Here is an 11,949-nt window from a genome sequence, read left to right as displayed (position 1 = left end):
CTTTTTCCTTTTGCAAAGAAAGTAAATATCTAAGTGGAAAATCCAAAATAAAAAAAAGAGAATCTTTACATGCCTAATTTTAAGATCTCACAAAATTATAGATTGTATTATTAAAGATTTGGCTGTGAGCTCTTAGGAAAGCCAAGAAATTATTGTTGAAAACCAGTAGATGATTATCTAAAAGAGTCCATGCAAATTCATTCCTTTTCTGCTATGCTTACTGGACTGGTAAAGAGCATATGCAGTAAATAGCTCTGACCTTAAAGGTAGAAAGACATGGTATAAGAGAACCAAAAATTACAGGTGTTAGTCCAAGCTATAACTGAACAGGATATCCTCTACAACATACATGACAAGTGTTCTTTCAGACTACACTTGAGGAGCACTAGTAAAGGGAAAATCCTTGCTTGTAAGAACAACCCATTCTTATTTTAAACAGACCTAATTGTTAAGAATTTCTAGTTTTATCAGACCTATGTCTTTCTCCATGTACCTTCCATTTATTCATCCCAGTTGTGCTCTCCAAGTTCTGCATAAAAACTACTTCAAATATTTTGAGATGTTTCCCATAAGTCCTCTCATCTCCAGACTAAATGTTTTCAATTGCTATCCGTTTGGATTATTTCTTAGATATTGATTCAGGGTGGTGTTTGGGAGATATCTCTTCCAAAATTCATGAAACTCAAAATGTAATAGACATGCCATCTATACTTTCATTGAAGCAATTGGGAAAAAAAATGTTGAATGGAGAGAGATTTCTATCTAAGCTAATCTCAAACCATTAGCTAATATATTTGGGTCTAGTAACCCTGTTATTTTGTTCTGAATTGTCAAAATCCAGGTAGTTTATAGCCATAAAGCAATTTATGTCTATAGTAATCCCCACCTTTTTTTTTTTTTTTTTTTTTTTTTAAGATTACACTTGTGATTTCATTGTTATAGGGAATACCTAAGGACCTTGGTCCGGGGCATGTCAAAATATATGCCTAGAGGCTGATTCAGTGTATTTGCTGTGACCTAATGTCAATGAGATTGAATTACCTCAACCACAGGATAATAATAGAGCCAAATTAGAAGGGGCCTCAAACACAAAACACCAAATATTTACCCAAAGATCTCACTGACCAATGTGACATATACATGCTGGTTACATCCCAAGTTCCTCTCTTCTAGAGGAATTATGGAACAATTTTCATGAACAGAAAGAATAACAAAAGTTAACAGTTATTGTGTAATAAGGCTGTGTGCTTATAAGGGTCAGGAATCAGAAGAAGTGCTTTATATCATAATATGAAAGACTTTGAGATTAGAAAGGGTTTTGTCAAATTTCCTTGCAAATGTACCTCTCTTCTAAATGTATCTTCATTGAAGAATTAGGAGACTATGGGTAGAGAATAATACATGCATTTTCAAACTCAGTTGATGTCTTGATTACATTAGCTGAACTGCTTTGTTCCCCTCTCCCCCCAGACACTTCTCTTTTTCTTTTATTTATTTTTATTATAAAGGATAGTGCTCTCAGTAGGAGATGGGGAAGGATATATTTGGAAAAAAGGTGATATTAAAACCAAAAAAAAATCAATAAAATTAAGAATGAAAAAAAGTCTTGCTAGATCTTAACTTTCTTCAGCAAAGAAGCCCACCTAACATGATTATTAATAATTTAAATTGTTTCTATTGGTTTTTCTGTCAAGTGGGAAATGTATCTTTATGAGAAGCATACTTGAAGATGTCAGTTTTTATGCTCCCCATGATTCTAATCTCTATCAGATATTGTAATGAGAGTTTTTAAAGGATGAGTCTGATAACTCATACTGATACTATTAATTCAGGTTCAGTGTTGGAAGAAAACAAGGTACTTATATGTTGTTAAATAGTTAACAAAAAGATTTACTTAATCCTAATGTATCAAGGATATGCAAGAAAGATACAATAACACTTTGGTTCAGTAGAATTGGCTTCCTTGGATATGATACTCTTAGTCAAGAGATTATTTTGAAACCTTTTTATTACTATTTCTTTTTGTAGTATAGAAGTAAATCTGGATTCTTAAAGAGTTGAGAGAGTAATAAACTGGCAGGCTCAATCAATTTAGCAAGGCTGTGAGCATTAACCCATAAATCACTATATCAATTTTTCTAAGCTTCACTATACTTCTCAGTAGTAGGTTAGTTAGTAGATGAGGGCATCTCTGGCTATAGCACTTAATGAAACAAAGAAAAATTTAAATTGACCTTTGATTGCTTATACTTCTCTTGTTTCCATAATAAGAGCAGTGGGGAGTTGCAAGTGAGGGACTAAGACCACCAAGAATTAGTTTTTAGATTCTTTAAATTTTAAGATAAAATTTTGGTATGCAATGTCTTTGTTCAGAGATTAACGAGTTACAGGACAAAATAGTAAATTGAAAAGACTACCATATCAGAAGTAAGAGTTCTGGATTGAAATCTTGATTCTGATATTTAGAGGTCTTGTGACCTTGGGCAGCTCCCTTAATCTCCATTAACCTCAGCTTCATTACTTGTAAAATGGAGTTGGACTAGAAGTCCCTCTCAGCTGTAGATCTTTGACGTTATGAAAAATGTCATAATAACATTGATATTCTTGCCATAAATTATTATTTTTAAAAACATGGATCAGTAAATGGATTTAAAGAGGCTTTATTTTTTATTCAGCTTGAATTCCTTGGTAATCCTATATATTTTATGCTATTAAAATATAATTCCAGAAGGAATTAGGCTTCACTTTTATTGTTACTGCTGTTGTTGTTTGTCCTTCACTACATTTCTTTTAAAATTTTTTTCAATAGTATTTTATTTTTCATTATTCATTTTTGTATGACTTTATATTCCAAATTTTTCTCCCTCCCTCCCTTACCTTCTTCCTCCCCAAGATAGCAAGCAATCTGATATAACTTAAATATGTGCAATTCATTTTCACCACATTTCCAAAAAAGTCTATGACACAAGAAAGGTTTAGAACCCTTGCTATCAATGAAATTCTAACATAAAGAAATTCAAGCTAAAATGGAGGGCTGGCTTACCAGTTCTCCACAGAAAAGCCAACAAAGGAATCAGCACAATCAATTTCATCAAGTGCCCAAAGGGAAAAAAGAAATAGAATTTCATGAGATACCTGATCAACTTTATTTGCACTGAGAATATGCAATAATGCCTACATGGGGATAAACTACAACAACAACAATAACAACACACACACACACACACACACACACACACACACACACAAAACAAAACAAAACAAAACAAAACAAACAACAACAACAACAAAAACACCACACAGACAGGGCTATGCTGGAGATGTTTTGTACCAGATTATGAAAGCCAATTCTTAAATTTTCAGTGAGATTCTTATGCCTCCTCAACCAATAAAAACTAGGGCTTTATTTATTACTTTTTATTATTTTTTGAGTGTTTATATTCAGGAAAGTAATGAAGAAAAATATTAGTGCAGATTAACTTTAAAGTATGTTGTAAAAATTAATGTGGTGATCAATTCTGATGGATTTGGCTCTTTTCAACAATGAGAGGATTCAAGCCAGTTTCAATAGACTTGTGATGAAGAGAACCATTTGCATCCAGAAATAAGACTATGGGGGCTAAATGTAGATCACAACATAGTATTTTCATCTTTTTTTGTTGCTTGCTTTTTTTCTTTTCTTTCTAATTCCCCCCCCCCGCTTTTTGATCAGATTTTGTGTGTGTATGTGCAGCATGATAATTGTGGAAATATGTATAGAAAAATGGCACATGCTTAACATATATTGAATTACTTGCTGTGTAAAGGAGGGGGTGGAGGAAGGGAGGGAGAAAAAATGGGAACACAAAGCTTTTGCAAGGGTGAATGTCAAAAACTATCTATGCATATATTTTAAAAATAAAAACTGTAAAAAAGAAAGCATAAGACCAGTCCACAAAGTTGTTTGTTTGTTTTTTTTTTTTTTTTAATGCAGGATTAAAATATTTTCACCAGTTTTCCTCATTGTCAAAACAAAATAAAATGAAAAAAAATTTCCATGAATTCTAAAAATAAAGTGTGTTGTATGTTTTTCAGAGAGCTGGTTGTTTAACATTTACTAATGTACATCCCTGAGCAAAGGTGCATAGAATGTCTTTTGCAGAGAATAATGAGAAAAATTCTTCAAATAGTCTAATATTATCCTCCAAAGTAAATCAATATTAGTCTTGAGACTTAGTTATATAAATGCCTAGGTATGTACAGATAAATATAGTTAAAATATATATTGGAAAAAAATGATTTGGAGCAAAAAATAAGAGATCAAGGACTAATAGATTACTTAGAAACATCACTCTTTGAATTAAGAAGAAAATAGAAAGGCAATGGGTACAGTGAAGCCTTAATAACATAGCATAAAATGGGTAATTATCTTCTATCTTAACAGGAAGAAAGAAAATGATTATCAATGTGAGGAATCACTTCTGAATCAGATACCTATCTACAATTACACTTATTTGATGCCAGAGTTAATCTATTGGACTATGAATTATGCTCGAATCTTAAATCATTGTCCTATTGCTAGTTATACATTGACAAACCCTCAACTCTTTTCCTATTTATGTTCCTGAATGATGAAAAACGCACACAAATGAACTCATTGGATTCCAAGCAAATTTATATAATTTAATCTTAAGCACATCTTTACTGCTTTTAGCAATCCTTTTATTATTTGATGAGTAACTCTTTCAAACTCTCCACAATCTCATGATCTTCAAAACTTTCTCTTTTTATATAAATCGCTTAGCTCATCTTTTTCCTTTTCTCTAACCAGGAGATTTTGCTTCTTTACTAAGAAAAAAGAGGTCGTCATAATGGATGATGACCTTATTTGGAATAAACTGAGTGAAGACCTCTCATAAAGATATTGATGTGAGTTAAAGATTCCTTTCTAATCCCCAGCCTCCATGAATCCCAATGGGAGAGATCCGGGCTGTTCCAGTCCCCACTCCAATGATCTAATTAGGTTTCCCCAACCTCCATGAACAGCTTCCTCCTTATCTAAAAACCCATTGAATTCTATTTCCAATTCTAACCCTGGCTGAAGCTCAAGCCAGAGGCCAACCTGGGACTCCACCCACCTTCAAGATTACCAAAAGTCCCCATTTAAAAAAGGGGAACCCTGGAGCCCACTCTTTGCAGGAGCCCCAAACATGGCATGCTTACGCCGGCCATGTCAGGGTTCCTGTGAGCCAGGCGCCAGCCTGGCCCTGGCGTCTTTCTACCTTTACCCTTACTTCCAAACCCCAAATAAACCTCTTTTATTAATCTAGGTTTTCAGGTCTGTAAATTCCTGTACAGGGGACTCTTGCACCGCTACTAGACCTCATTTAACTGTATTCTTGCGCTGAATCCAAAGGGGTTGCAGGAGAGCTCTATTGGACTCCCTGTATCGGAACCTGCCACTAGACCTCAATTAACCCTAATTTCATCTAGGTACACCTTACCTAACTCTCATCAATATGACCTTAACCTCTGCCGTAATTGTGACAACTTGCAATAGCAAATTAAGCTACAGCTAAAAGTTGCAGATTTTCCATTATCTTAGGTTATCTTTCCCTCCTGTCTCTCTCTTTCCCCCTTTTCATTAGCATTTAAGTACTTAATATGATAAAGTATGTTCTGGAGTCTATATTTAGTCTCTGGGTAAATTAGAACTCTTCAGCCAATGGGAGAAAAGGTCAGAGGTTGGAGGGGGGGAGACTTCTGATTAGGGTCTATATAACCCTGTGTTTGCAGTTTTCACTTTGCACTCCTCTATTGACACCTCTGTTGAGAGTTGCCCTTTCTCTGGAGATGATAATAATTAATCCCTTTTTGTTTTTCTTATTCTGTCTCTGATTTTTTTTTGGGTCGGAGGGGTTCACTGTCCCACAGAAGCTTCTTCTCTTTTCCTTTATTTCCTATCTCAAAATCCCTGTATGTTATTACCCATTCTTTGTGCTTTGCTAACATGCTAAGAAGAAAACTTTTCTTGTCAAAGTGAACTTTATTGGTTTTTACTTTTAAGCCCATTTTCAGACTTCTCTAGGAGTTTATCCCTTCAAAAAATTTCCCTTTTCCTCTTATTTTCAATTCTTCCTATGCAATTGTTCCTTCTCTGTCTAGTATGTCTAAATATTTTTTTAATTCTTGGAAAAATAGCACTAGTACACTCATTGACTTAATTTTCTCACTTTTTATTGGTTCTGCGCACTTCACTTTCCATTATTTTATTCGTCTCTTCATATTTTTCTAAAATCAACCAGTTAATAATTGTTATATCAGTAATATTCTGTCTCAAGCCTATACTACAACTTGATATTCCCTAATTGATGGGCATCTCTTCAATTTTCAGTTCTTTGTTTCCACAAAGAGAGCTGCTATAGATATTTTAGAATATAAAAGTCTTTTTTTCCTTTTACCCTGAGCACCTTGGGACCCAATAGTAGTATTATTGGTTCAAAGTATATACACAGTTTTATAATTCTTTGGGCATAATACAAAATTGTTCTCCTGAATGGTTGGATCAATTCTACCAACAGTGTATTAATATCCCAATTTTTCTACTTCCCCTGTAACATATCATTTCTGATGGATATAAGATAATATCTCAGAGTTGTTTCAATTGCATTTCTCCTAACAATAGCCATTTAAAATATTTTCATATTACTATAGATAGCTTTCATTTCTTCTGAAATATTCCTGTTTATATCCTTTAATCATCTATCAACTGGGGAATGGTTCTTATTTTTAAATGAGGCTTTGTCAGAAACTTGTTATAGAAATTTTTTAAAATGTTACTTCATTTTCTGTCCATCAATTGGAGAATGGTTGGGTAAATTGTGGTATATGAAGGTTATGGAATATTATTGCTCTGTAAGAAATGACCAGCAGGAGGAATACAGAGAGGCTTGGAGAGACTTAAATCAACTGTTGCTGAGCGAAATCAGCAGAACCAGAAGATCACTGTACACTTCAACAACACTACTGTATGAGGATGTATTCTGATGGAAGTGGAAATCTTCAACATAAAGAAGAGCCAACTCACTTCCAGTTGATCAATGATGGACAGAAATAACTATACCCAGAGAAGGAACACTGGGAAGCGAATGTAAATTGTTAGCACTACTGTCTATCTACCCAGGTTACTTATACCTTCGGAAGCTAATAATTAATGTGCAACAAGAAAATGGTATTTATACACATATATTGTATCTAGGTTCTATTGTAACACATGTAAAATGTATGGGATTACCTGCCATCGGGGGGAAGGAGTGGAGGGAGGGAGGGGATAATTTGGAAAAATGAATAAAAAAATAAAAAAATAAAAAAAATGTTACTTCATTTTCTATGGTAACTTTTAGCAAAATGCAGTTTTCCTGATTGTCTCTTTTAGTTAGGTCTATTTTTGCTTTTACTTTGTCTAGGATCATGATTGCCACCTCTAGCTTTTTGTTTTACTTCAGTTAAATAAAGCAAAATAGATTCTGCTCCAGCACTTTATTTTAATTCTGTACATAATTTTCTGTTTCACATATTTCTCTTCTTCACAACATATTGTTGGATTCTGGTTTCTAATCCAGTCCTGTCTCTGCTTCTCTTTTGTGAGTTAGCTTATCCCATTCTCATTCCCATTTATGAATATTAACTCTATATTTCCCTCCATCCTTTTTTTTTCTGTTTCTGTTTCTCTTTTTATTCTGTCCCTCCTCAAAAGTCAATTTTATTTCTAAGTACTTTCCTTCCATTTTATTATCTTCCTCCTTATCTCTTGTCCCTCTCTCCTCCTACTTTCCTATTGGGTAAGTTATATTTCCATATACAGTTGAATGTGTATTTACACACACACACACACACACACCCCAATTCTGGCTCTCTTTGAAGCAATTCTGATGAGAATGAAGTTCAAGCACTGTCTGTCCCCCCCTGCTTTTTTCATCTTCATTGTAAAAGCTATTCCTTATGTCCTTCTTTTATGTCTTCCATACCTCTTCCTTACCTTTAATTTTTTGGGGGAGATCATTTCAGCATAATTGATTCATATCCATAGCAGTTGTCTAGATAAACTTTTTAACAGCCTTAATAATGACAAAGTTCTTTGGCATTTCATCTATCATGTTATAACATAAGAATGCAAACAGTTGATTTCTCTTTCATTTTTACCTTTTTATGTTTTTCATGAATCTTATGTTTGGATGTCAACTTTTCTATTCAGCTTTGATCTTTTCATCAGGAATTTAAAAAAAAACTCTTCCATTTGATTAAATATTCATTTATACTCCCTGAAAGATTGCACTCAGTTTTTTTTTGGGTAGATTATTCTTCATTATAATGCTAATTCTTTTGCTTTCTAAGATATCATATTCCAAGACTTTCCTCCTTTAACATGCAACCACTAAATCTCATGTGATCCTAACTGTGGCTCTATGATTGAATCATTTCTGGCTGCTTGAACTATCTCTTTAATGTATAATATTCCTGGAAGTTTTCATTTTGGTAGTGTTGTCATGGGGTGATCAGTAGATGTTTTCAAGTTCTAATTACCTAAAAATGTTGAAATAGTTTTCCTTGATAATTTCTTGAAATATGTTGTCTAGCCTCTTTCTTTGATCATAATTTCTAAGTAGTCCAATAATTCTTAAATTATCTCTCCTTGATCTATTTTGCAGTTGTTTTTCTGGTGATATTTTTTACATTTTCTTCTATATTTTCTTTATTCTTAATTTTCCCCCTTGTTTCTAGATGTACCATGGAGTCATTAGATTCCACTTGACCAATTCTAATTTTTTAAGGAATTGTTTCCTTCAGTGAGTTTTTTGTATTTTTTTCCATTAGGCTAATTTTGCTTTTTAAGGGTTTCTTCTCTTCTGTGAATTTGTGTGCCTCTTTTACCATTTTACCAATTCTGTTTTTTGAAGTGTTATTTTATTCAATTATTTTGTGTCTTTTAATTTTTTTTTTTACCAAATTGTTAATTCCCTTTTCATAATTTTCTTGAGTCATTCTCATTTCTTCCCAATTTTTTCTCTACCAATCTTGTTGCTTTCTTTAACTTTTCCAGGAATTATTATTGGGCTTGTGTCCAATTAGCCTTATTCTTCTATGGTTTTGTTTTGTTTTGGTTTGGTTTTTTTTTGGATAGGTGTTTTTAGCATGGTTATTGTTTTCTGAATTTCTGTCTTACCGTTCCTGCAACTATTGTAGCTTTTCATTCTCAAATTATTTTGTTGTAGTTGTTGTTTGCTTATTTTTCCAAACTATTTCTTGACCTTGAACTTTATGTTAAAGTTGAGCTCTCCTCACTTAGGGTTAAAGAGGAATTTCCCTAAACTTTAGGTTTTTTCATACTGATATTTTCAGAGCTAATTCTTGGGTTTTGCAAGTTTTCTATGCATTCCTCTCAATCCAAAAAACTGTGGCCCAGAAATGTATAAGGCAATAGAGTTGCTAAAAAGTCCCAGCTGTACTCAGTGCCAGCAAAGAGTCCCTTGAATTTTTTTCTGATCAATTGTTCAATTATTTTTCATTTATGGAATGAGAGCTTCCAAAGCTGCTGCTGTTGCCAGAGTATGGACTCTGGACCTCCCTTTACACTTGTGTTATAGACTTATAGTAATCTCTTCAGTTTTCTTAAACTAAAAAAATGATCCTCTCATTTTTAATACCTCTAATATTCCAAAATTTAATTTGAGACATTCTGTTAAAGTTGTTTGGAGGGGATGTTGGGAGTATTCATCTGGGTGGCTGCCCCTAATCCACCATCTTGACTTAATCCCAAAATAAAGCAACCTTAATGGACTAATATTTTTATCTTAAAATAACTTAATTGTTATGAGGAACTTATAAATAAAATAGCAAAGCAATAAAAGACCTGAAATTTCCTTATTTCAATTGTAAACTTCTTTAAATGGTGTGGCTGGTATGCTACTGCACTGTATGTTTTGCCCATGTAGCGTATATATGTCTACAAGGTTCTGTCTGCATGAGGAGATTGGGGCCAGAGGTTGGTCAACTCTCTTCTGAGAAAGGAGATATCAAATTATGTTTATCTGTTCTTTCAAAGTATTGTTCTTCTGGGTTAAAGGTTCAAGTTGTGCTTCTTATCACTGTTGCTTAATGCAAGAGTGTCCAAAGCTACATGTTTCCAAAATTTGACTATCTCCACAATGAACACACACAGTGAAAAGCAAATATACACATTTATTTTGTTCAATAGCAAAACAGAAATCATAGAGTTTATCATATGAGAAAACATATCCCATAATATACAAAAATAAATGAGCTTTTCTATTGGGAGCAAAATAACTCAGCTCAATCAAGAAGAAGAATCTCAGATCTGAGCCAACAGGAAATCTCCCAAATTTCTAGTATATTGTGTAACTAGGGACATGATTGATTTTGCCAGCTTCTCTGAATTTTGGCTTCCTTAACTCCTTAACCTTTTCCCCTATCTAGGTCTTTTTCCTTTCAGTGACTTAAAAATGTGCTATTTTATATCTTCTCTCTTGAATTTAGAAGCCAAAAGATCAGGATTCCTCTTTTTTCAGGGTCACAACTCTTCCTTTCATATAAATGAAGAGTTTGAATAATCAATCTCCACCAATAGGGAAAGTTTTATGCAAATTAACTTTGGGCTATCCATTACATTCTTATCCTTCACTTTCTATCTTTCCCCATTAAATTGGCCTTCCCTGACCTCTCTCTAGTCTTCTTGTCTATCTTTTTCTATTCAAGCTTCACTAATTCTTCCCTGCGATAATTCTTATGATTTAATTTCTCTGTTCCTACTCCCAGGTTGGTAAATATGGGAATGTAGAATTCTGATCACATTTTACACCAAGATGCATAATTCACTTAAACCCTGATTGCTGTAGGTGCTATCAATCATTTTATGCTCTTTTTGGTTTTCCCTATAATGATTATTTAAAACTTCTTGTCTCCTAAATTTTCTGTAGTGCAAAGTGCATGGTGTGGCATGTAGTACAAAGAGACTTGGAATCAGAAGAGACTTACTTTCAAATCTTGCCTCTGAAGGTACAGAAGTACTCCAGTACCTGACTAAAAAGATTGGCAAAATTTAGCACGCTCAAGGCATATTGGAGTAATCCTTTGTACTGAATTTATGAGAAATGTGAATATTTGTAAAATGAATGAATAATTCGGGAAGTACCTATTCTGTAGGATTTATAAGGATCATAGAAATTTGGCACATTGATGCGGAGCTGGGTAAGATCTTAATGGTCAGTTTAGTTTAACTCTTTCATTTTAGAGACGAGAAAATGAATAGCAAGGAAGACTAAATGATTTGCCCAAATGTAGTAAAAGGTAGAATTTGAGATAATTGCATCTGGAAATTCCAGAGATTTTTTTTAAATAAAAATTTTTCATAGTATCTCCCATTTATCTGAGGATATCAGCTCAGGTTCCCCAGGTTCACATTCAACACATTTCCCTGTGTACCTCCTTGATTTCAATTTGATATTAAACCATTTGCCTTATGAATATGACACTTCTAATATGCTTCATACAGTGCTGAAATTAGATTATGGTCAGGCTTGATGCTCACTCACATACAAAAGTTATGGCTGGAATAAGAGGCATTAAACAGATAGGGAACCACGGAGCTCTTGATAAGCAGGAACAGAATAAGAAAGAAAATCCTATAAGGCACTGTCTTTAAGTGGACTGACTTAAGGAACTTCACCATTATTAACTGTAATCCTAGCTACAATATGAATGAAATATATTTTTATGGAATAGTTAGAAACCCAGATACCTTTCAGACTATTGTCTTAAGAGGAAATTGTGTTTGCAACTCAAAGGCAAATACTGGCAATCAGGGTTACAGTTTCTTATTTTGGAAAGGATAGGAAATGAATTAATGAATCTCTAAGATCTCTTTTTATCCCTTAATCTTAGGATTCTTTGATA

This window comes from Sminthopsis crassicaudata, chromosome 4 (genome assembly GCF_048593235.1).
Source record: "Sminthopsis crassicaudata isolate SCR6 chromosome 4, ASM4859323v1, whole genome shotgun sequence".
NCBI classification, from domain to species: Eukaryota; Metazoa; Chordata; class Mammalia; order Dasyuromorphia; family Dasyuridae; genus Sminthopsis; species Sminthopsis crassicaudata.
The sequence above is the reverse complement of the archived record's forward strand: the minus strand, read 5'-3'. Positions refer to the sequence as shown.